The 23,064-nt window shown below is 32.7% G+C and overlaps 1 pseudogene across 1 annotated transcript; it reads left to right on the forward strand.

Moving 5' to 3' along the window:
- Positions 1–8,396: 8,396 nt before the first annotated feature.
- On the forward strand, positions 8,397–23,055 carry LOC143257653 (sodium- and chloride-dependent GABA transporter 1-like; annotated as a pseudogene). Its single transcript, XR_013031976.1, has 11 exons — positions 8,397–8,705; positions 8,812–8,943; positions 9,067–9,185; positions 10,657–10,759; positions 10,953–11,083; positions 11,369–11,481; positions 14,456–14,587; positions 19,974–20,076; positions 20,634–20,734; positions 21,016–21,199; positions 21,509–23,055. The product of XR_013031976.1 is annotated as a sodium- and chloride-dependent GABA transporter 1-like (transcript).
- Positions 23,056–23,064: the final 9 nt, after the last annotated feature.

Here is a 23,064-nt window from a genome sequence, read left to right on the forward strand (position 1 = left end):
AAGTGTTTACACCAGTTTGTTTCATTATTAGCTGTATAAGAACTAAGAAGTGTTGATACCAGTTTGTTCCATTATTAGCTGTATAAGAACTAAGAAGTGTTTATACCAGTTTGTTTCATTATTAGCTGTATAAGAACTAAGAAGTGTTTATACCAGTTTGTTTCATTATTAGCAGTAAAGAACTAAGTGTTTGTACCAGTTTGTTTCATTATTAGCAGTAAAGAACTAAGAAGTGTTTATACCAGTTTGTTTCATTACTAGCTGTATAAGAACTAAGAAGTTTTATACCAGTTTGTTCCATTATTGATTGTATAAGAACTAAGAAGTGTTTATACCAGTTTGTTCCATTATTAGCTGTATAAGAACTAATAAGTGTTGATACCAGTTTGTTCCATTATTAATTGTATAAGAACTAAGAAGTGTTTATACCAGTTTGTTTCATTATTAGCTGTATAAGAACTAAGAAGTGTTGATACCAGTTTGTTCCATTATTAGCTGTATAAGAACTAAGAAGTGTTTATACCAGTTTGTTTCATTATTAGCTGTATAAGAACTAAGAAGTGTTGATACCAGTTTGTTTCATTATTAGCTGTATAAGAACTAAGAAGTGTTTATACCAGTTTGTTTCATTATTAGCAGTAAAGAACTAAGTGTGTTTATACCAGTTTGTTTTATTATTAGCAGTAAAGAACTAAGAAGTGTTTATACCAGTTTGTTTCATTACTAGCTGTATAAGAACTAAGAAGTGTTGATACCAGTTTGTTCCATTATTAATTGTATAAGAACTAAGAAGTGTTGATACCAGTTTGTTCCATTATTAATTGTATAAGAACTAAGAAGTGTTTATACCAGTTTGTTTCATTATTAGCTGTATAAGAACTAAGAAGTGTTGATACCAGTTTGTTCCATTATTAGCTGTATAAGAACTAAGAAGTGTTTATACCAGTTTGTTTCATTATTAGCTGTATAAGAACTAAGAAGTGTTTATACCAGTTTGTTTCATTATTATCATTATTATTATTGTATAAGAACTAAGAAGTGTTGATACCAGTTTGTTCCATTATTAATTGTATAAGAACTAAGAAGTGTTGATACCAGTTTGTTCCATTATTAATTGTATAAGAACTAAGAAGTGTGTTTATACCAGTTTGTTTCATTATTAGCTGTATAAGAACTAAGAACCAGTTTGTTTCATTATTAGCAGTAAAGAACTAAGTGTTTATACCAGTTTGTTTTATTATTAGCCTATGTTTATACCAGTTTGTTTCATTATGTATAAGAACTAAGAAGTGTTGATACCAGTTTGTTCCATTATTAACTATAAGAACTAAGAAGTGTTTATACCAGTTTGTTTCATTATTAGCTAAAGAACTAAGTGTTTATACCAGTTTGTTTCATTATTAGCAGTAAAGAACTAAGTGTTTATACCAGTTTGTTTCATTATTAGCAGTAAAGAACTAAGTGTTTATACCAGTTTGTTTCATTATTAGCAGTATAAAAACAAGAAGTGCTTATACCAGTTTGTTTCAATGTTAGCAGCATGAAAACAAGAAGTGTTTATACCAGTTTGTTTCAATGTTAGCAGCATGAAAACAAGAAGTGTTTATACCAGTTTGTTTCATTATTAGCAGTATCATCGACTTCGGAATTTAGTTATTTTTGAAGAGTAACATTAAACAGGTGAGTGACTTTAAGTATTTTGTTTTAACATGTTTTTATATTTTAAATCATAAGTAAACGATTCTCTCTTATCTAATTATTAAAACGTTGGTACTAAATAATTTTACATTTTTTTCTTTAAAACAAGACGTTTAATAACCATTATTCCACCTTAGAATAATTTAAGTATCTTGAAATCGATAATTTAGAATATAATTGAAACATCCATGCACCATAGTTAATTTTAAAATGTTTCTTGATGTAATAATTTTTAAATACTTAACCAGGGGGCTGCTTTTTTAAAAATAAAAACGCTTAAATAATATCTTCTCATCACAACACTATTTTGAATCTGAAATAAAAATAAAGTAAAAAATAGTAACTGTGATCTATTTCAATACGTAAATTTTGTATCAGTTTTGATTTTTGGAAGTTTTGGAACGTTACTTTGTTACAATTTAGAATGTACTTGTTTTTTTTGTTGTTGTTGTTTTGTTGGAATTGTGAGTTAGACCATATATCTAGAGTTTGTGTTATACCTGAGATAATATTGCTAGAGTTACATTGTGATTCTTTCCACAAGATATACCTTATTTTCCCTCTCTATACAGCTTGCTCTTTCAAATGCTTACTTTTTATTGATTTATATAAATGTTTTAGATCGCACTAGTATCTATAGCGTAGATTAGATCCTGAACAACTATTTAATAATTAGCACCCTTTATGGTTGTTTATTTCACAGTGAACGAGTTTTGTTTTCCTATTTATTTATTTGTCTTATGAGCAAGGAATAGATATCCTTAGGAAACTCTCATAGTATATGCAATTTCAAACTGTGACTTACAATTTTAAATTATTTATAGTCCGAAACATACCACAATATTCTTAAATACTGTTTTTTACGTGACCATCCTCGAATAAAAAATAATTATTTTGATTTGTTTGATAATACGTGTTATTTTTTATTGATACGTTTTTCACCTCTTCTGATTCGTTAGTCGGCCCGACATAGCCAGATGGTTAAGGTACTCGACTCGTAATCTGAGGGTCGCGAGTTCGAATCCCGGTCGACACCAAACATGCTCGCCCTTTCAGCTGTGGATACGTTATAATGTGACGGTCAATCCCACTATTCATTGTTAAAAGAGTAGCCCAAGAGATGGCGGTGGGTGGTGATTACTAGTTGCTTTCCCTCTAGCCTTACACTGCTAAATTAGAAACGGCTAGCACAGATAGCCCTCGAGTAGCTTTGCGCAAAATTCAAAACAAACAAACAAATGAACAGTTCTTTAGTATCAATAGAGTGTGATGCCTAGGTTCTCGTGCATATCAGATAATATCATTATCACTGTAAGTATAATATTATCACGTGCTTCTAATTCTACAATAAATTTGTATTTTTCCATTCCACTTATCACATTGGTTTTCTTAGAAATTATTTCGGAAGTTGCTCCACACGTTTTCCAATTTCCGGTTTTTAAGTACTTGTGCTCTGAAGATTTTACCCCTGTAAGATAGCTTACTCCTCTTTATTTCGTCTCTACAGAGAAAGTTTCCAACAGGGATATTACTAAGTTCGCCCGATAGATTGTTTATACCCAGACGTAAGTCTACTTTAGCAGATGCAATAGCTCTTTGATAAAGAATAAAAATGTGGACAGACATCGCAGGGAATTAGGTAACTGTGTCATGACGCACGTGAGATACATGTAACGACCTGCAAATCTACAAGTAATTATATTTATTTGCTATTAAGCATACAAAACTACACAGTGGCCAAGCGGATATCGAACCTCGGTTTTCTTCGTTATAATCTACCAGACATACCGCAGAGTCACTTGGGGAAAGACAACAGTTAGAACTAATGCATTAATAGACACTTAAAGGTACATTAGAATGTATTTTTGTAAACTAAATTAAAATGTGTGTTTTCTTATAGCAAAACCACATCGGGCGATCTGCTGAGCCCACCGACGGCAATCGAACCCCTGATTTTAGCGTTGTAAATCCGGAGACATACCGCTGTACTAGCGTAGAGCCTAAATTAAAATAATAGCAATTAAAGAAATTACACCCCCGCCCCTTTTCCGGGATTTTGAAAACTCAGAAAATCCTTCTTAGATCCATAATCATGCATCACTTCTTGTAGTGTGATGATGATTCTCAGCCATAATGTACTGTTGAAATTTGATACAAATTCGATCACACTTCACAAAGTTATTAACCCCAAATTGCAAAAATACCCTATCTTCCAATTATTAAAAAGAAAAAAACTTCGAAATTATCCAGAATCTGGATCTGGATTTTTATGTGATCAAATTTAAGAGGAACTGTCCCAAACTGATTTGTCAGCTTGTTTTATCTTTCTATTAGTTTTCGAGAAATACAGATACACACACACGGACCCGATTGTAATATCTTTGCCCCAGAAAGAGAAGGGTCAAGGTTAACGATCTATAATTATGATATTAATAACATTATTCCTTACTTAATATCGTTAGGATATAATATTTCTAACTATCTTTCTCTGATAATTTTTAATCAAAAATCATTTTTCCAAACCTCTTTAAAATCACTTACTAATGAAAATCATGCGAATTAAACGAGTTTTTGTCATAGACAAGAAACTATTAAACTCTGTAGTCAATGGCCTTAAGACACTGAGTACCAAGGGAAAAAATCGATAGATTAATCTTGGCCAGCAGTCCTTGGCATTTGACCAGAAATAACTATACAGTCTGACTCTGCTAAAATAAACTGGATTAAACTTTTTTACGCCTACTTTATATTGCCCTTGACGACTTCCATGTTTGGTTTTATTCATAGCTTCTTTAGTCAAATTTATACTTTCGTCATTGACAGTACTGCTTAAAAATTAATAAACTATCACAGATTTAAATCGTGTATTTTTATAACTTAATTAATATTTCTGTTTATAGGTTAGATTGCACATTTTTAGCATCATCTATTTCTATATATTAATAAGATTTATAGCATGTTTCACAAGAATAGTGAAAATGTAACACACTGTTAACACGATGTATTATTAAATATTACTAGGTTTATAGTATTTTTTACAAGATTACTTAACACAGCACATTGTTAACACCGTGTATTATTATATATATAAGGTTTATACTTTGACAAGAATAATTGACGCATAATACACTTTTAACACCATGTATTATTTGATACTAATAAGGCTTACAGTATGTTGCACACGATTACTTAACATACAACACACTGTTTACGCAATGAATTGTTAAATATTAATAAGAGTGATATCCATTCTTGACTTTCAACTCTAAGTGTGAGGATGGTTCATTCTACTATAAAATAAACATTTTTATTTTGTATCTATCTTATATTTGTACCTGAATAATGTATGTATAATCCCCCCTCTGGGACAGCAGTAAGTCTTTAGACTTACAACGCTAAAATAAGAGATTCGATTCCACTCGGTGGACACAGCAGATAGCACGATGTAACTTTGCTATAGGAAAACACATACACACTCCTGTATTGTAAAAGACCAATTTACAACAAAGTAAAAAAAAAAATTATTTTATTGACATAGACGGACTGTCATAGTTTTTATAATTATTATCGCACTGTACTGTGTTGAAATACGTGAATACCTTAAAGCAGTTATATAAACTAACCATTATAAATGCAACTTCTCGAAATGTGCATAGATAAATATTTACAGAAAATCGGACTTTATCACTAGAAGGCGCTAATAGTTATCTAAATGATTCGCTGTTAGTTTCGCTCACAGTATCATTGTTGAGTTCAAACTATTTGTGTTGCTTCGAGCAGTTGGTCGATGTTTAGTTCTATCTTGAACTCTTCTCGTGAACTTGTTTGTTTTTGTTTATTGTTTCCACCGTCATACGGTTTACCTCGAGCATAAAGTTAACTATTAGGCTTAAAACGCTTTCTTAGGCCTTCCTCAGCGTTATCCGTCGGTCTATCTGATTTCACATGTGTGAACAGTAAATTGTTTCCACGTGAAACTGATGCCAAGTGAAAGAAAAGTTCAATGCCACACGTGGCATGAGAACCTTTGTGACGTGAATATCGTTCATGTGCTGTAGCTCAAAATTGTAAAAAGGATGTCTTACGTCTTCACTTTGAAACCTGAATTCTTTACTAGTATTCTGTACGTTTTTGTTTTAAGTGTCTCAGTTTCTAAAGCTTCTAGTTGTACCATCAGCACCGAAAGAATCATCTTATCTCTTAGTAAAATTGTTAAGCGACATCTTATACAAATTAAAAATGAGTTCCCTCCTTTATAAACCTTCAAACTCAACCTCTTAGTATGTTACAAACCAATCTTACCACTATCAACACTAAATATCAGTTTTCTCCAAGTCTTTATCAAAGATCAGATTAACTACAAAAATTCGCTAGCCTCTTCATTACGTTTAAATTCAGATTTATCTTTATCGATCCTAAACGTAGCTTTTCATTTATGAATTACCTTTACCGTTATCAAAAGTAAGTCACATGTTTCCAGTGATATGTTAGAAGTAAGCATTGCTCTTATACGTCCCGGCATGGCCAAGCGTGTTAAGGCGTGCGACTCGTAATCTGAGGGTCGCGGGTTCGCATCTCGGTCGCCCCAAACATGCTCGCCCTTTCAGCCGTGGGGGCGTTATAATGTGACGGTCAATCCCACTATTTGTTGGTAAAAGAGTAGCCCAAGAGTTGGCGGTGGGTGGTGATGACTAGCTGCCTTCCCTCTAGTCTTACACTGCTAAATTAGGGACGGCTAGCACAGATAGCCCTCGAGTAGCTTTGTGCGAAATTCAAAAACAAAACAAACAAAGCTCTTACACTTTCAAATATCGGCACTTGAACTAATACATTAAGAATTGGATTCACCCTTATAAACACTAACTACCACCCCTTTATTGTTAAAATAAAGTATCAACCTCTCTAGTTATTCTTAAAATTTTAAATATAATCATAACACAGCATAAAAAAGTTGTTCAAAATTAGAAATACGTTTGCGGTTTTACCAATCACTTCACATACAAACATTGTCCACTAATGTTTAATTACAAGAATATGACAGTGTCTCAAAAGCTGTAACACTGAGGTATAATATCACGAGAGTATAAACGTTTTTATCGAATCAAAAGTCGTTTGTATTTTATTAATTCATTCCAAGTTAGATCTCTGATTTGATGTCGTTAGTTTGTACTTCGCAGGTTTCTTTCTTACCTCACAACGTTTGGTCTTTCCTACGAAGTACTTGTTTATTTTCCATACATTTATAAGACTTCTGTTTCATCATAAAAATAACCAGGTTATCTGCGCCATTTAACTGACGTAACATACAATATGAACATACAGCTTTCATATTTTCATGATGTTACAAAACACGTCGATTCTAATAAGATTAGTATCACAGGTCGCGCCATCTACTAAATGATATGCATATTTGACAACATTACGCAATCTGTACAATTGCGTGAAGCTCCTGCTGATTTAGGGACAGATTAGAACTATTATGTTGACTGATTAGAAATACTTAGCAATACATCAGGACTGTTATGGTAACTAATTACTCAGTAATAGATCAGGACTATTATGTTAACTGATCAGACTCACTATTGGATAGGTTTGTGTCATTATATTGATCAATCAGACCCCAATAGATAGGATGGGACTATTATATTAACTGATCAGACTCAATAATGAATTAGGTTGCGACATTTATTTTAACTAATGGATAGACTGGACAGGTATCACTAGGTGTCTAGAAGATTTCTAGAACGGACCCTAATGTATCTTCAGAGATTTTTGACGTTTCAATTTGTCGATCATGATTTTCAATTTTTATTTTTTTAAGACGCCAACTAGGAATTATGGGCACGGGCAAATAGAATCTGGGAACGTGCCTATTTCTAGCGATGCCTCTGCTTCGACATCTCACTATGAAAGGAAATAAAAATTTGATCATTATCAATATAAAAAACCGACTTCTCTATATCTGCTGATATAGAGGTATGTACATCAGTAGCGCATTTACCAGAGATAAACTAGTCTTCAGTGAATCATAAAAAATAGTGTTGTATTCAGTTTACAAGTGTTTGAATCTCATCAATTACAAATATATAATTACTGCAATTTTAAAAAACGCAGTGACAGAAGATGTAATTTACGTAAGATACAGCTATGGCTGACCACAGTGACTGTGTCAATACTGATTGGTGCGACAAAGCCAGTACGACCTATTAGCGTACGTTAAACATCTTGGAAGTATACCGCTTATAATTGCGGTGCAAAGTAGGGTAGTGAATTCCAAAGGGTGTTAATTTAGTGTTATCTATTAGGCTAAATGTTAGTTTTAGTTACGTTACACATTTTTCGTGATTTTTTGGATATTTTTATGTTTTGATAAATATTACACAATGTATATCAGTGGTGTATCTTGGCCGACGGCTGTGAATTATTGCATTATTATTGGCATTAGTTACGTATATCTATAATAATATATAATTCTGCATAAGTAATATTTCTGATAAAATATAGATACCTCTCATGATATTAGGTAATGCCTCCATCAGTATAGTTGTACGTAATATCTCTGATGATATATATATATACATATTTAATATCACCAATACTATGTTAGCATTCTTAAGTAATAACTGTAATACAAATAAAACCTATTAATTAATTATTTCTTATAATAATTACGTTTATCTTCATGTAATATTTTTTTAGTAAATACATTGTTATGCTCTTGTTTTTTACAGTTTCAATTTTTATTAAAATGTAGAAAATTTGTGACTTTATTCAAGAAATGGCTCCCAAAAATGAAAAATCAGAAATCGTCAGTATAGAAAAAGGAGTGAAAATGATCACAATACCTGATGAAATGAACCAGTCGGTAACAAAGTCAGATAAGGAGAACGAACCAGAACGTGGGGAATGGGGAGGAAAACTGGACTTTATTTTCAGCTGCATAAGCTACGCTGTCGGTCTTTGCAACGTATGGCGATTTCCATACTTGTGTTATGAAAATGGTGGAGGTAAGTGTCTCGTGGTTTAATCCAACATAATATACATTAAAACTTTACCTTACTAAATAGTAAATCGGTGGTTCTAATGGATTATATGTTGTTGTTTGTTATTTAGGTGCATTTTTGTTTCCCTACCTCATCTGTTTAGTCTTGTGTGCTGTTCGTCTATTCTTCCTGGAAGTGGCCATTGGTCATTACCTCAGCATTGGTGGTGTCGGGGTCTGGAATTTGATTCCTGTCTTTAAAGGTAGCTATTGTTGTTTAATTCTAGTGTTTTAGCATTTTTCACCTTTTCCGGATATATATAACTCATACTTGTGTCTCAAATATGTCAACAGTTCTTATATTATGTAATCTATACTTTCACTAGGAATTGGCTTTGCTTCAATGACCATCGTTTGTCTCTATAATATCTACTACGTGGTGATAATAGCTTGGACATTACTCTACCTCGTGTCCTCAATGACGACACAACTGCCTTGGGAATCGTGAGGTAATTATGTTAAATGTATTTCTCTGATCCTGGTCAACTGTTTTAATTACTCTTTTTTTTTTTTTTTTAGGATTAACTGTTATAAGCATCCAGACACTGGGGGACACTGAATTAAATTAAGAACAATTTAATCTGATAGTACTTTACATGTGGCCGAGAGTGGCCTTGTGGTTAATGTGCCCTTAGTACTTTACATATGGCAGAGAGTGGCCTTGTGGTTAATGTGCCCTAAGTACTTTACATATGGCCGAGAGTGGCCTTGTTGTTAATGTGCCCTTAGTACTTTACATATGGCCGAGAGTGGCCTTGTGGTTAATGTGCTCTTAGTACTTTACATATGGCCGAGAGTGGCTTTGTGGTTAATGTGCCCTTAGTACTTTACATATGGCCGAGAGTAGCCTTGTGGTTAATTTGCCTAACTGTTAAACCGGAGACTCTTGAGTCACGCAAAGTTATCTTAAATCGCATTATACGCTTTTGTACCGTGTGTGTGTTATAAGAGTGACAGTCAGATCCCACTTTCAGAACAAGAATGATGTGTCGAGAATTGTCAGTAGATGATACTAATACTACTTTTCCTCAATTCTGTTATTTAAAAAAAGCCTTTTTTATTACTTTGGGTGCAGTACTGAAGTAAAATACACTACATTTCGATTTAATAGGACAGTACACTATAATAATGAACATTTCTACTTGATAGAACCGGTTATTACATAATTACTAATTATGCATTACACTATACTACAGCAATGTTTTGATAACTTTGAACGCAATAATTATGTTTCCTGAATACTTTTCACATATCTTCAGTTTTTCCTGACCTTTCTCCGCGTGAGGTGAACAACTGCTTTTGCTTATATATATATCCATGGTAAGTAATTTTAATCTGTTGAAAAGACAGAAGGTAGTCGTTGTACAGAGCCCATCGCATATTCTTTTACCAACGAATATATATAAATGTTATTATTACATTCATATATAAATGTTATTGTTATTACATTTATATATAAATGTTATTGTCATTATATTCAGATTTAAATGTTATTGTTATTATATTAATATACTAATGTTATTATTACTACATTCATATACGATATAAACACCATTAAATATTAATGTTAGATATTAAAGGTTGTTGGACAGAACCCATCGCATATTCTTTTACCAACGAATAGTGGGATTAACCGTACATTTTAATGCCCCTGACGCTTAAGACAAACACTAATAACCAGGCTGGGCAACAAATAAAACTTCCCATCTAATGTAGCTGTAGTTTACGTCTTTAGTGAAAACAGTGTCATTGTTAATCAGTAACTGTCAAGCGACTTTTTTTTTCGTTTATTTGCTGTCAAGCTTTAATACTAGTTAATAATTCTTTAATCAAAACGTAACAAAACTAAATTAGTGTTATATTTTCTCAGAAGTGAACTCTGTGTAATCAGTAATAATTTATTATATTGTTATTAGGTCTGGGTGACAGCAGGAACACAAGTGTTTTCACCTTTGGTATTGGTTTCGGTTCTGTCGTAACTCTTGGAAGCTATAACAAGTTTAGCCACAACTTCTTCAGGTAACAAAAAAAAAAAACAACCAAAAAGCTCTTAAGAATTTTTTTTTAATTTTTTGATTTGATTATTTAACAATGATTCGCACAAAAATGTTCAATGTAATAATTCTCTGTACTCTGTATACGTTATTCTTTCAATGGATATTATTGTACACTTTGCACATATTCATTATTGTTTCTATATCTTTATTTCTAGAGACGGATATATTCTATGTATTGTTAACCCTGCTATCAGCATATTTGCTGGTACTGTGATATTTTCCGTCCTCGGTCACATGGCCTACTTGAAAAGCGACGGGACTGAAGTTGCTGATGTTGTGAAGTCCGGTAAGATAATTCAGTCTTCTTGTGCTTCAGTTGTTTATATAAACACTAAAAGCTCTGTTTCTGTACTAAATCAACGTGTAACAGAATATTTCAGAACAAACTTTATTAATATTTTCTTGAATCTTTGTTCTAAAACATTTAAAATGAAACGTCTATTGGTAAGTTACAGTATGTCAACATCTTAATATACTCTAAGTATTATCAGACAGTGACCTGTTGTGTTATTTTCAGAGTACAAACACGGTCTTTGTTTAAATATAATCTAACATGGTGTATTTTCTTCAGGTCCAGGGTTAGCTTTCCTTGTTTATCCAGAAGTTGTTCTACAGTTGCCACCTCCCCCTTTATGGTCAATTGTGTTCTTCCTCATGCTGTTAATTCTTGGAATTGACAGCCAGGTCAGCAGATAATATGTTGATGTGTGTTATTTGATAGCCAGGCGAGCATATAATATGTTGATGTGTGTTATTTGATAGCCAGGTGAGCATATAATATGTTGATGTGTGTTATTTGATAGCCAGGTGAGCATATAATATGTTGATGTGTGTTAATTGACAGCCAGGTGAGCATATAATATGTTGATGTGTGTTAAGTGACAGTCAGGTGAACATATGTTGATGTGTGTTAATTGACAGCCAGGTGAGCATATAATATGTTGATGTGTGTTATTTGATAGCCAGGTGAGCATATAATATGTTGATGTGTGTTATTTGACAGCCAGGTGAGCATATAATATGTTGATGTGTGTTATGTGTGATTTGATAGCCAGGTGAGCATATAATATGTTATGTGTGTTTGATTGACAGCCAGGTGAGCATATAATATGTTGATGTGTGTTAATTGATGTCAGATGAGGTGAGCATATGTATGATGTGTTATTTGATAATTGACAGCCAGGTGAGCATATAATATGTTGATGTGTGTTATGTGTGACAGCCAGGTGAGCATATAATATGTTGATGTGTGTTATTTGACGCCAGGTGAGCATAATATGTTGATGTGTGTATATTGACAGCCAGGTGAGCATATAATATGTTGATGTGTGTTATTTGATAGCCAGGTGAGCATATAATATGTTGATGTGTGTTATTTGATTAGCCAGGTGAGCATATAATATGTTGATGTGTGTTATGTGTTGACAGCCAGGTGAGCATATAATATGTTGATGTGTGTGATAGGTGAGCATATATTAATGATGTGAGCATATGTTGATGTGTGTTATTGATGCCAGGTGAGCAGTTGATGTGTGTTATTTGATAGCCAGGTGAGCATATAATATGTTGATGTGTGTTATTTGTGTGATGTGTGTTATTTGATAGGTGAGCATATAATATGTTGATGTGTGTTATTTGACAGCCAGGTGAGCATATAATATGTTGATGTGTGTTAATTGACAGCCAGGTGAGCATATAATATGTTGATGTGTGTTATTTGATAGCCAGGTGAGCATATAATATGTTGATGTGTGTTATTTGACAGCCAGGTGAGCATATAATATGTTGATGTGTGTTATTTGACAGCCAGGTGAGCATATAATATGTTGATGTGTGTTATTTGATAGCCAGGTGAGCATATAATATGTTGATGTGTGTTATTTGACAGCCAGGTACATATTTTATATTCTCATTTTCATTTAATGATAAATATTCTTTTAAAATGGGGAAATTTTCAGAGTTCAAAATACTTTTGTAGACTATATTTTTTTAATTTACGCGTTTGTGTTATTGTTTATCTGGAGGGAGTTTTCACGTTTTAACTATTTCAACAATTGAATATTTAATACGTCTGTGATGTTTCCACTTAATCACTGAGTTAGTGAGTTTATTAGTTTGAGAAACACTGTAACTATGAGAAAAAGATAAGCAAGTAACTGACAGTTTAATGTTATTAGAAATTAGACCTGTCTTTGGTATATATAAGGTTAGTACATGAAATCTGTGGAACTAGTAATGGGAGAAATAATACGGTTCCTTTGTTATTAAATGTGTTGACCTTCTATGTTTTACCAAACGAAACCTGCGCAGTGGCAGAGGCTTATGAAGCAATGTTGTTAACAGTGTCAGAAGCCAAGGTAAATTCTGATCTAAGAATAGTATGTGCATGATCATGTGACGTGCAGTTAGTGGTTAATTTCTTATTTAGTTAACCTCAAAATGTGTGGTGTTAACTAATGTCAACAAAATACAACCTTCTGATATGTTATTATTATCAGAGATTCTATTTCCACTTCCGCCTTATTATCTGTTAGGACATAAGCCACGTGTCGCATGGCAACATGGTTGTTGACACGCGTGCATGTTTTTAGGCAGTAAAAGACTATTCGGGACTCTTTCTTGCATGCTTTCTGCACATCGTAGTAGTTCTATTCTTGCATGCTGCCTATCTCGGCAACCAGCTACTTTGTTGCTCTCTGCTACTTTTCTCCGATACCTGTTGCATACATCAGTAATAATCTTTTTATAATCTTTTACATTTGCGTCACCTGTTACTCATGGCAATAACCAACTAACTAGTTAACAGATGCTGTCGTTTTTTGTAATGTACTACATTTGTTTGTCATAAGTCTCCAATGAATTATATGGTTGATACCTGCTACGTTTGTTTGCCACATAAATGTAGTTCTAGCTTCAAATTGTTATATCCTTCAACCGTTACTTGATATGTGTTTATATGCTACAAGTGTTCCATGTGTCACCTGAGCTTACATTGTTATGTTCTATTTTATATCTAACAAATCAAAGAATGGATGCGTAACCACATATTGTTTAACTGTCTTTCACTGGTTAAACATTTTAATATGTAAGAAATTTCAACAGGGCCCGGCATGGCCAAACGTGTTAAGGCGTGCGACTTGTAATCCGAGGGTCGCGGATTCACATTCCCGTCGCGCCAAACATGCTCGCCCTTTCAGCTGTGGGGGCGTTATAATGTGACGATCAATCCAACTATTTGTTGGTAAAAGAATAGCCCAAGAGTTGGTGGTGGGTGGTGATGACTAGCTGCCCTCCCTGTAGTCTTACACTGCTAAATTAGGGACGGCTAGCGCAGATAGTCCTCGAGTAGCTTTGGGCAAAATTCAAAAACAAACAAACAAGAAATTTCAAAGTACCATTTTTCAGTGATTCATTGAGATAAACTTCTATATCAGAAACTCGTAACTTTAAACGTACTCTCACGCAAGATGAAGTATTAGGTTATCAAACTAGATAATAACACGTATGTTTGAAACTTTATTGTATAAAACGTTAATTCATTAAATATATATACGTATACAATTTATATAGATCTGTCTAACTATGTTATTTTGTTACTTTGATCTGTATGTTATGACAACATGTGTACTGATATTGGTCTGTTTTTGTTTTTTAATAGTTCTGCACGGTGGAAGCTCTGATAACAGGAATTGTGGACGAATGGGCGTCTGTATTGAGATCACGAAGGAAACTATTTACTATAGGAATGGTTATCGTATTGTACCTGTTAGGTTTACCAATGGTCACTGAGGTATGTTACATAATATTAAAAATCAATAAACGAGTAAAACGAAAAACCACAGTTGTCACAGTGTGGTTGTTATAGTAAGAAGTTAGTAATAACAATTGTAACGGTATGGTTGTTATAATGAGAAGTTAACATAAGTTTCAGGGACAACAAGGAATATATTGGTCCATCTCAGCTGTCCCACCCTGTAAGCCAAAAAAACAATTAGTCATCACTTGTCATTCATATATGCATCAAGCTTCTTTTAAACTCACTCAAATTTACTAACATATCTTCATAAAGTTGTCATTTTTTATATTTCCTAAATCTATATTTGTGTCACCAAGTTCTATACTTCTCACTATTAAGTTTGAAAAATGTTGATGCATCAACATTATAAATCCTTTTACAATCTTAAACATTTGAATCAGATCACCTCTAACTCTTGAGAGAGAAACTTTTAAGGATCTTAATCTCTCCTCAAATGACAACCCCTCCATCCCAGGCACCATTTTAGTTACCCTCTTCTGAATCATTTCCAATAATTCCATGGCTTTCCTAGGGTAAGGAGCCCAAGACTGAACACAATACTCCTAATGCAGTCTAACCAGTGACCTACACAATGAAATTATGACATATTTATACTTGTATTCAATATTTTTGTAGATACAAATTAAAATCCTATTTGCCCTACCAATATTAGCAACAGCACGCTGCTTGGATTGCTTAAGAGACTGAGCAGCCATTACAACAAGATCATTTTCTTTCATGACATTGTTAAAATTATTCCCATCCAAATTATTCTTATAATTCAAATTATTATCACCAACATACAATATTTTGCATTTATCATAATTAAAACCCATCTGCCATTTATTCACCCAACTCATTATGTGAGCTAAATATTTTTATAAAGTAGCAGCATTCTCTTCACAGCCAGCAACACCCAAGACCTTGGTGTCATCTGCAAACATAAGTAATTTATTGACTTCCTTCATCAATGTTATTTACGTAAGTCAAAAAGAGTAAAGGTCCTAAGACTGATCCCTGAGGTACACCTCTTGCAACATTAATCTAGTTTAACTGAACTTCATTTATATCAAACCTCTGCTTTTGAATCCAGCCACTGTTCTATACAGTTACTTAACTTATCCTAAGCTCGTGCAGAGATAAGTTTCTTTACAAACCTTTTATGTGGCACTTTGTTTGTTTAGAATTAAGCACAAAGCTACACAATGGGCTATCTGTGCTCTGCCCATCACAGGCATTGAAACCCAATTTATAGTGGTGTGAGACAAGAGACATGCTGCTTTGCCATTGTGGGGCATGGCACTTTGTAAAATGCTTTCTGAAAATCCATATATATCACATCTACACCCTTACCCTTATCTACATGTGCAGTAACATTTTTAAAACATGCAAAAAGATTTGTAAGGCAATATTTTTCCTTAGTGAAACTATGTTGCTATCCAAAAAATTATAAACTTGTTAAATGACTTTGCAAAGTATCTTTTATCAGACATTCCAAATCTTTTCTCACAAATGAGGTAAGACTGACAGGCCTTTAATTACTGGGACAACTTCTATTACCTCTCCTGAGGATAGGAGTCAGATTAACCAATTTCCAATCAGTTGGTACTTGTACATTATTCAAGGGCTTAAAACCTTGTTTCAAGTGATCACATGACCTTGTTTAAAACCCTTGGTGAAGTATTATCTATTACAGGAGCCTTAGCATTCTTTAAATATCCCATTTTTTTTAACCAGCTCAGAATTAAGGTAGCCATCTTTTTTTATCTCATTTCCATTTATCAACTGTTCAAGATGTTAAATACAGCTTAAGTCTTCATTAGTAAAAACTGATGCAAAATCAGAATCTAATAATCTAGGCATTTCATGATCATCAGATACAAGCCTTCCTTCATAATTCCTCATGGGTCCTATCTCCATCCTCACATTTTGTTTACCCATAATGTACTTTAAAAGTTCTCACTGTTAATTTTTATGTTTTAAGCCAAATTTTTGTTATAGACATCTTTCTGGATATCATAATTTCTTTTTTGACCAACTTTCTTGATTTTCTATAATCTTTTACAATACCAGTCAATTTAAATTTCTTTAGTGTGTGGTACTTTTCTTTGATTCTATCTCTTATTCCCTTTGTGAACCAACCTGTTTTTTTACTTCTAGATCCCCTTTTGTTTCTGTAAGGAATATGTTTATCTTGAATCTTTAAAAAATTATCTTTATACATTTTTCACAACTGATTCGTGCCTCAAAATAACTCAGCTGTCCAATTCACAACACATCTCTTTTATTGCTTTTTATAAAATTTGGAATCAAAATATCATTATTTCCAATTTCCAAATGCAGCTAAATATCAAATATAATACAGCAATGATCACTTGTACCTAGGTGCTTCCTAGTTTACACCCTCTTAACCATTTCTATATTAGAATTTAACAATAAATCTAAGATAGCATTATTTACAGTAGGTTCCTTGACCAATTGTTAAGAAATCCATCATGAAAAGTTTTCAGAAACCTTTCTCCCTCATGGTTTGAGGGATTTTCATTTCCCAATCATTATATCTGTACTTAGAACTACCCTTAATTATGATTTCATTAACAACTGAGACCTTCATCTTATTACAAAGTTTCTTCCTGATTTCATCAGTTCCATCTGGTGATTTGTAACACATTTTTACTAAAAGCTTTATCCCTTGCTATCCACTAACAGAAACCCAATCTCCTTGCTATTATCCTTAATATTCTCAACTTCAACAGTATGTAACTCACACTTCACATATACAGCCACTCCTTCCCCTTTCTTTAATACTCTATTCCTATTAAGTAACCTATAATCACGTATTTCAAACTCATCTACATTTAACCATGTTTCAGTTATTCTAAATCTTTTATTTCTACCAGTGCCCTAAAGTCTTATATTTCTTATACTTCTAGCATTACTATAATAACAATTAAGCCTACTCTTATAACTTGTACTGATTTCCAATGTTAAATTTTCCCGTATATCTTAGTTTTGTTTTATTTAGTTTATCTTTACCCTTTATTAAATAGTCCTAGTTTAAAACTTCCCTTACAGCTGAGTTAATAGCTTACAGACGTTTATTAAAATGCTAATTCGATTTGTCAATAGATACCGCCAAAATTAATTTGAGAAATTCTCAACTTCCTCGTACATGAAAAGCACGTACGCCACTTGTTTTCAAAATATTTATTTTTCGGAACAAGTTAAACGTACGTACATCAAATTCTTCACATTATAGGGATATTATAAACACTACACACACACAAATATATATATATATATATATATATATATAGTATCTTACTCTTGTCAAAAGTCCACTTAGGCCTATTCAGTTACTTTAAAATTCCAGTTGACAAAGCGAAGGTTCATCTGTTACTATCTAAATATACTTCACTTACTTTATCATTGACTTGGGCCCGGCATGGCCAAGCGTGTTAAGGCGTGCGACTCGTAATCTGAGTGTAGCAGGTTCGCATCCGCGTCGCGCCAAACATGCTCGCCTTTCAGCCGTGGGGGCGGTTATAATGTGACGGTCAATCCCACTATTCGTTGTTAAAGAGTTGGCGGTAGGTGGTGATGACTAGCTGCCTTCCCTCTAGTCTTACCATACTAAAATTAGGGACGGCTAACACCGATAGCCCTCGAGTAGCTTTGTGCGAAATTAAAAAAAAGAAACAAACAATTATCATTGACTTATCACGGTTGTATCCTACATGTTTAAACTTTTCTACTGTCGCTTCTTCCTTCGTATTTCCCAAGAATCGTTTGTTTAGATGTCAGAGTCTACTGATGCTAATTTATTCACTTTAGAACTCTCTTTAATGAAATAAACTATTATTTTTATTTTTCTTCTACTATTATTTTTCCTCTAACACATTAATAGTTACGCCTATAGCAACCGTTCGGCCTTTCCCCTCTTACAACAGAGAACTTCTCTTTCTCCTCTTGTCTGTCTACTGTTCTCGCTCATCTCACACTTTTTGTATATTTATTCCCAAATCGTCTGTTCATTATATTCTCTGCATCAATGATTTATAAACGCAACACCTAATACACGTCTGTTTTTAAATCTCTTATAAAGTAATTAAAAGTAAACAACTAAACAATCATAAAACATTCTTTCGAAAACTAAACAAAATTACTATTATCGAAACTAGACAGTCTTTTATATCATGGCAATAAAATGAACTAGGATACGAATGTGAATACTTGAAAACAGCAATGTTTAACCAAGCAAGTGTCAATTACCAATATATTAATTTTAATTAGTAAAATACCCAATATCAAGACAATAACAGTTTCTTTGTTGTGGTCAAGGTATATGTTCATGATTTTACTGATGACAGAACTGTCCAATAATATTTCAGTTATTCATAACCTGAATTTGTTTGATTTTTCCCTTAGTTTTATTGTTAAAACTAATTACCTTTATTGTTTTCTTTTGTTTCTTATTTTGGGGTCTTATATTCATTTCAGTTGATGAATTACTTTTTATCAGTACCGTAATACAGTGGAGCGCCGTTAAGCCGCGGTATTTGGGGGGTCAATCTGCTTAACCGCGGCTTAAACCTTTGTGACTGAAAAGCCGAAGTTGCCAACAGCTCCGCTGAGGAGCCTCATCCGGGCCATTGCGTGATCATTATATCGGATTATCGAATTAAAAATAATACTTTAATTATTGATCACTTTTTTACGGATTTACCGCGGATTAACTTTAATGTATGGAGAGGTGTGATTCGGTAACAATGGCGGCCTCCATAAAGCTGACATAGAGAGCGAATAAGGTAGATTAACGGTCGATTTCTATTGTAATATATTTTATTTATTTCCCAAATTAAAGCAAATCCTTTTTAAATATCCCCTTGAAGTTATAAAGCCAGGATTAAATTCGTAAGCCGCGTTTTTACACGTTCTTAAATTAGCGGTGAGCCACGATAATCCTCGCTCACAAGACTTGCTACAGCGGCTTAAGCGATTTCGCGGTTTACTGGTCCGCGGCTTAATGGCGCTCCACTGTAATTATATTTTATTACACGTTTCATCTTTTACAGTAAGTAAGATTTGTTTTCAAAACATACATAAAATCAAATCTTATTTACTGTAAAAATGACGTAATAAATAAAACTTACCATAAGCACAACTCCCAATACTATTATATTTATTCAGCAACGTTCCACTTCTAATATATCTGTTTATTTCTGTGGCTTTATCATGGTGTTATCTTGTATCTAGAATATGGAAGCTGTAACTTGTAATAATATATATTTAATCAAAACGAAACTGTTAAGTAATAATTCTGACTGAATTTTTTTAAACTAATCGTATTATTCACTAAAATAATCTTTTTACTTTTCAGGGGGGCATGTACATATTTCAACTGATGGATTATTATTCTGCCAGTGGAATGACTCTACTGTTCACTGTTTTCTTTCATACTATAGTTATTACATGGGTTTATGGTAAGTTTCAAATGGCATGTCCTTCATTGGTAAAATAGACCATTGTTTTATACATCACTTGAAACTTCTAATACATCTGTTTATTTCTATGGTGTAAGATTTTTATGTTAAATGTGGTGATGTATTATACGTACGTTGATCCTGGGAGGATCTGTTGTACACAAGCTAGCTCTAAAAGATGGTATATGCGAGTTAACTCAATAACGTACTGTTATACTATATGCAAGTTATCCCTAAAATGGGCTGCATTATTCTCAGGTTAACTCTAGAAGATGGTGTTTTATTGTGTTATTTGGAGGTGTTAATTAATTATTCATTACCTTTAATCCGTGTATTATTGTACTCAATAGCCAATACTTTTGACAATTTAATTTCTTTTCACTTATTGCGGGATTTTCAAATGTTTTCAGTGTAAGCCAGTATTATTAATTAACAATTGGACATTTAATTTGTAGATTTGTTTGTCTTTTGAATTCAGGTTTTATGTCAAGTGTTTTTTCACATGAAAATTCTAGTTTGTAAACCAACAAATGTATAAGACTAGTAAATTATTACAGGTGTAAAAAAGTTTTCTAGCAACATTGAAGAGATGACAGGACATCGGCCCAACTGGTACTTCCTTGCTACCTGGGTCTTTGTCTCTCCAGCCGTTTGTTTGGTAAGTTTAATGCTGTGTTTTAAAGAAAGAATATTCAACGGTTTAGTTAAAAAAATAATTGAGTGTAATGGAGGACATGGATCTGTACATAGATTCTCTGTAAGTCATGAAGTGACCTTCGAACTTGCAGCACGTGAGAATATTATACGTTAACTGTAAGAACAGATCATTTATCCTACTTACTCAGTTACGTTTCTCACAGTATCAAAATAATATAAATAAATATCTTATCTTTAGTACCTAATGTATATATATACAAATGATGTTCAATTTTATTTCAGTTTCTTTCAGAGAATGTTATAACTGTTTTCAGTTATGAGATGCAAACCTCTGGTGTATGTAGAGACTTACGTTTATCCTTGGTGGGGAGAACTCTTAGGCTGGGGGATAGCCTTGGCTTCCATGGTGTGGATTCCGTCCTATGCTGTTTGTTTCATGCTTATCACACCAGGTTTTCTGAAGGACGTGAGTAGCCTTTAGTCTTTATCAAAAGTAAAATTTTAAAGATTATTGAGAAATTATTTAGACTGAAACCTATTGAAACTGTAGACTAGGTTATTGTTACATTTGTGGTAGATTTTCAATACTTGTATTGACTATAGAGACAGTCTTAAAATTGGCAAACAAGATATTAGTAAAGTAGTCCAGTTTTTTTTTTTTACATATAATATTATGTATGTTATTCTTTCCATATGTGATATATACGATGATAAATGAAGTTAACAATCAGATATAAAATTTGTATCTCAACTGTTGGTTCCGTTTTTATTTCAGCGACTGATTGCTGGCATAACTTCAACCTTTTCAGAAACTAACCAAGACACTTGGTCAAGATTTCGAGTTTCCCAGAAGTAAAAACAATAAACTGTCAGACTCTGGAGATTATAAGTCGACAGCCCAAGACATACTTCATATTTAACTGCTATAAAGTATATGTGATCATATTACAAGCACTAGATCTTCCTTTAGTACATGATCATATTACTAACGCTAGATCCTCTTTTAGTACGTGATCGTATTACTAACACTAAATTCTCCTTTAGAACGTGATCATGTTACTCACACCTGGTATTCCTTTAGTACGTCATCATATTACTAACACTAGATCTTCCTTTAGTACGTGATAAAATTATAAACACTAGGTTTTGCTTTAGTACATGATCATATTACTAACACTAGATCCTTCTTTAGGCACAGCAGAATATAATAACAACAGTTAAAAACAGAGCTTAAAAGATGTACATAAAAAACTTTATTCATAAAGAGCCAGTGCCAAGTTACTTTAAGAAATCTGATAACAATTTGTGATGTAAGCTAAAGAAAGAAAAAAAAAAGAGTTAAATTATAAAACTAATTATATTTAGTTCTCACAAACTGAAATAATCAAACTTCTGTATAAACCTCACCAAAACTGTTTTTATTGTGCACTTAATATTGGTGACAATGAAATCAGAAAAGCAAGTTTTATATTATATTATAGAGGAAACTAGACTCTAATACACTCACAGTATGTAAAGATGAACTAGATTATAATTATGATAGTTATGATACAATACCTTTGGCCATAGGTGTATTAAACCTTACTCAAGCTGCATCCAATTGTTTGTGTTCAGTTTTCGTTTCTAGTTTACCATAAACAACAATAGATGTAACGTATATCATTTTACCCTTTTTTTCTAGCACATTTGTAAATATTATGTCGTTATGATTGATAGTTAGTTTACAAGTAAAACCAACAATTAAAGTAGGTAAAATAAAAGTGAATTATTTGAAACTCCCTTCAAAATGTAGTAAATAATTTATTCGTTATATTAATTTCACATTCTAGTTTACTTGATTGTATATTTTGTACAAATGGTTTTGTACTTTGAATTTAATTAAGACGTTAGGTGATAATTAGAAAAGAAAATATTGAAATATCGGAAATAACACGATTTGTTTTGTGTAAATATGTCTGTTATCAACATACACTTGTAATTTAGTGTTCAGTGAATATTTTTTTTACATTTTCAAACCTTATAAATAGTATGTAAATACAATTTTTCCCCTTTATTATATTAGTAATTACTGAATACTTCACGTCTATGAAGATCTTTGATAAATTTAATAATTTTCTGATATTGCAATTTACCCTTACACGGACAATAAATAAATAGTTTATTTACGTTTAAAAGCCGAGATGTGTAATAAAAGATGTTATGTTTTATTTACAATTCACGAATGTAGTTCCCTAACACAAAATATGAAAGTACTAACCTCATATTTCTGAGCATATTTCTATGCATATTAATAAACAATGGAATGGTTTATTTCTAAGTTAATATTTGTAG

This window comes from Tachypleus tridentatus, chromosome 7, assembly GCF_004210375.1.
Source record: "Tachypleus tridentatus isolate NWPU-2018 chromosome 7, ASM421037v1, whole genome shotgun sequence".
In the NCBI taxonomy this organism is placed as follows: Eukaryota; Metazoa; Arthropoda; class Merostomata; order Xiphosura; family Limulidae; genus Tachypleus; species Tachypleus tridentatus.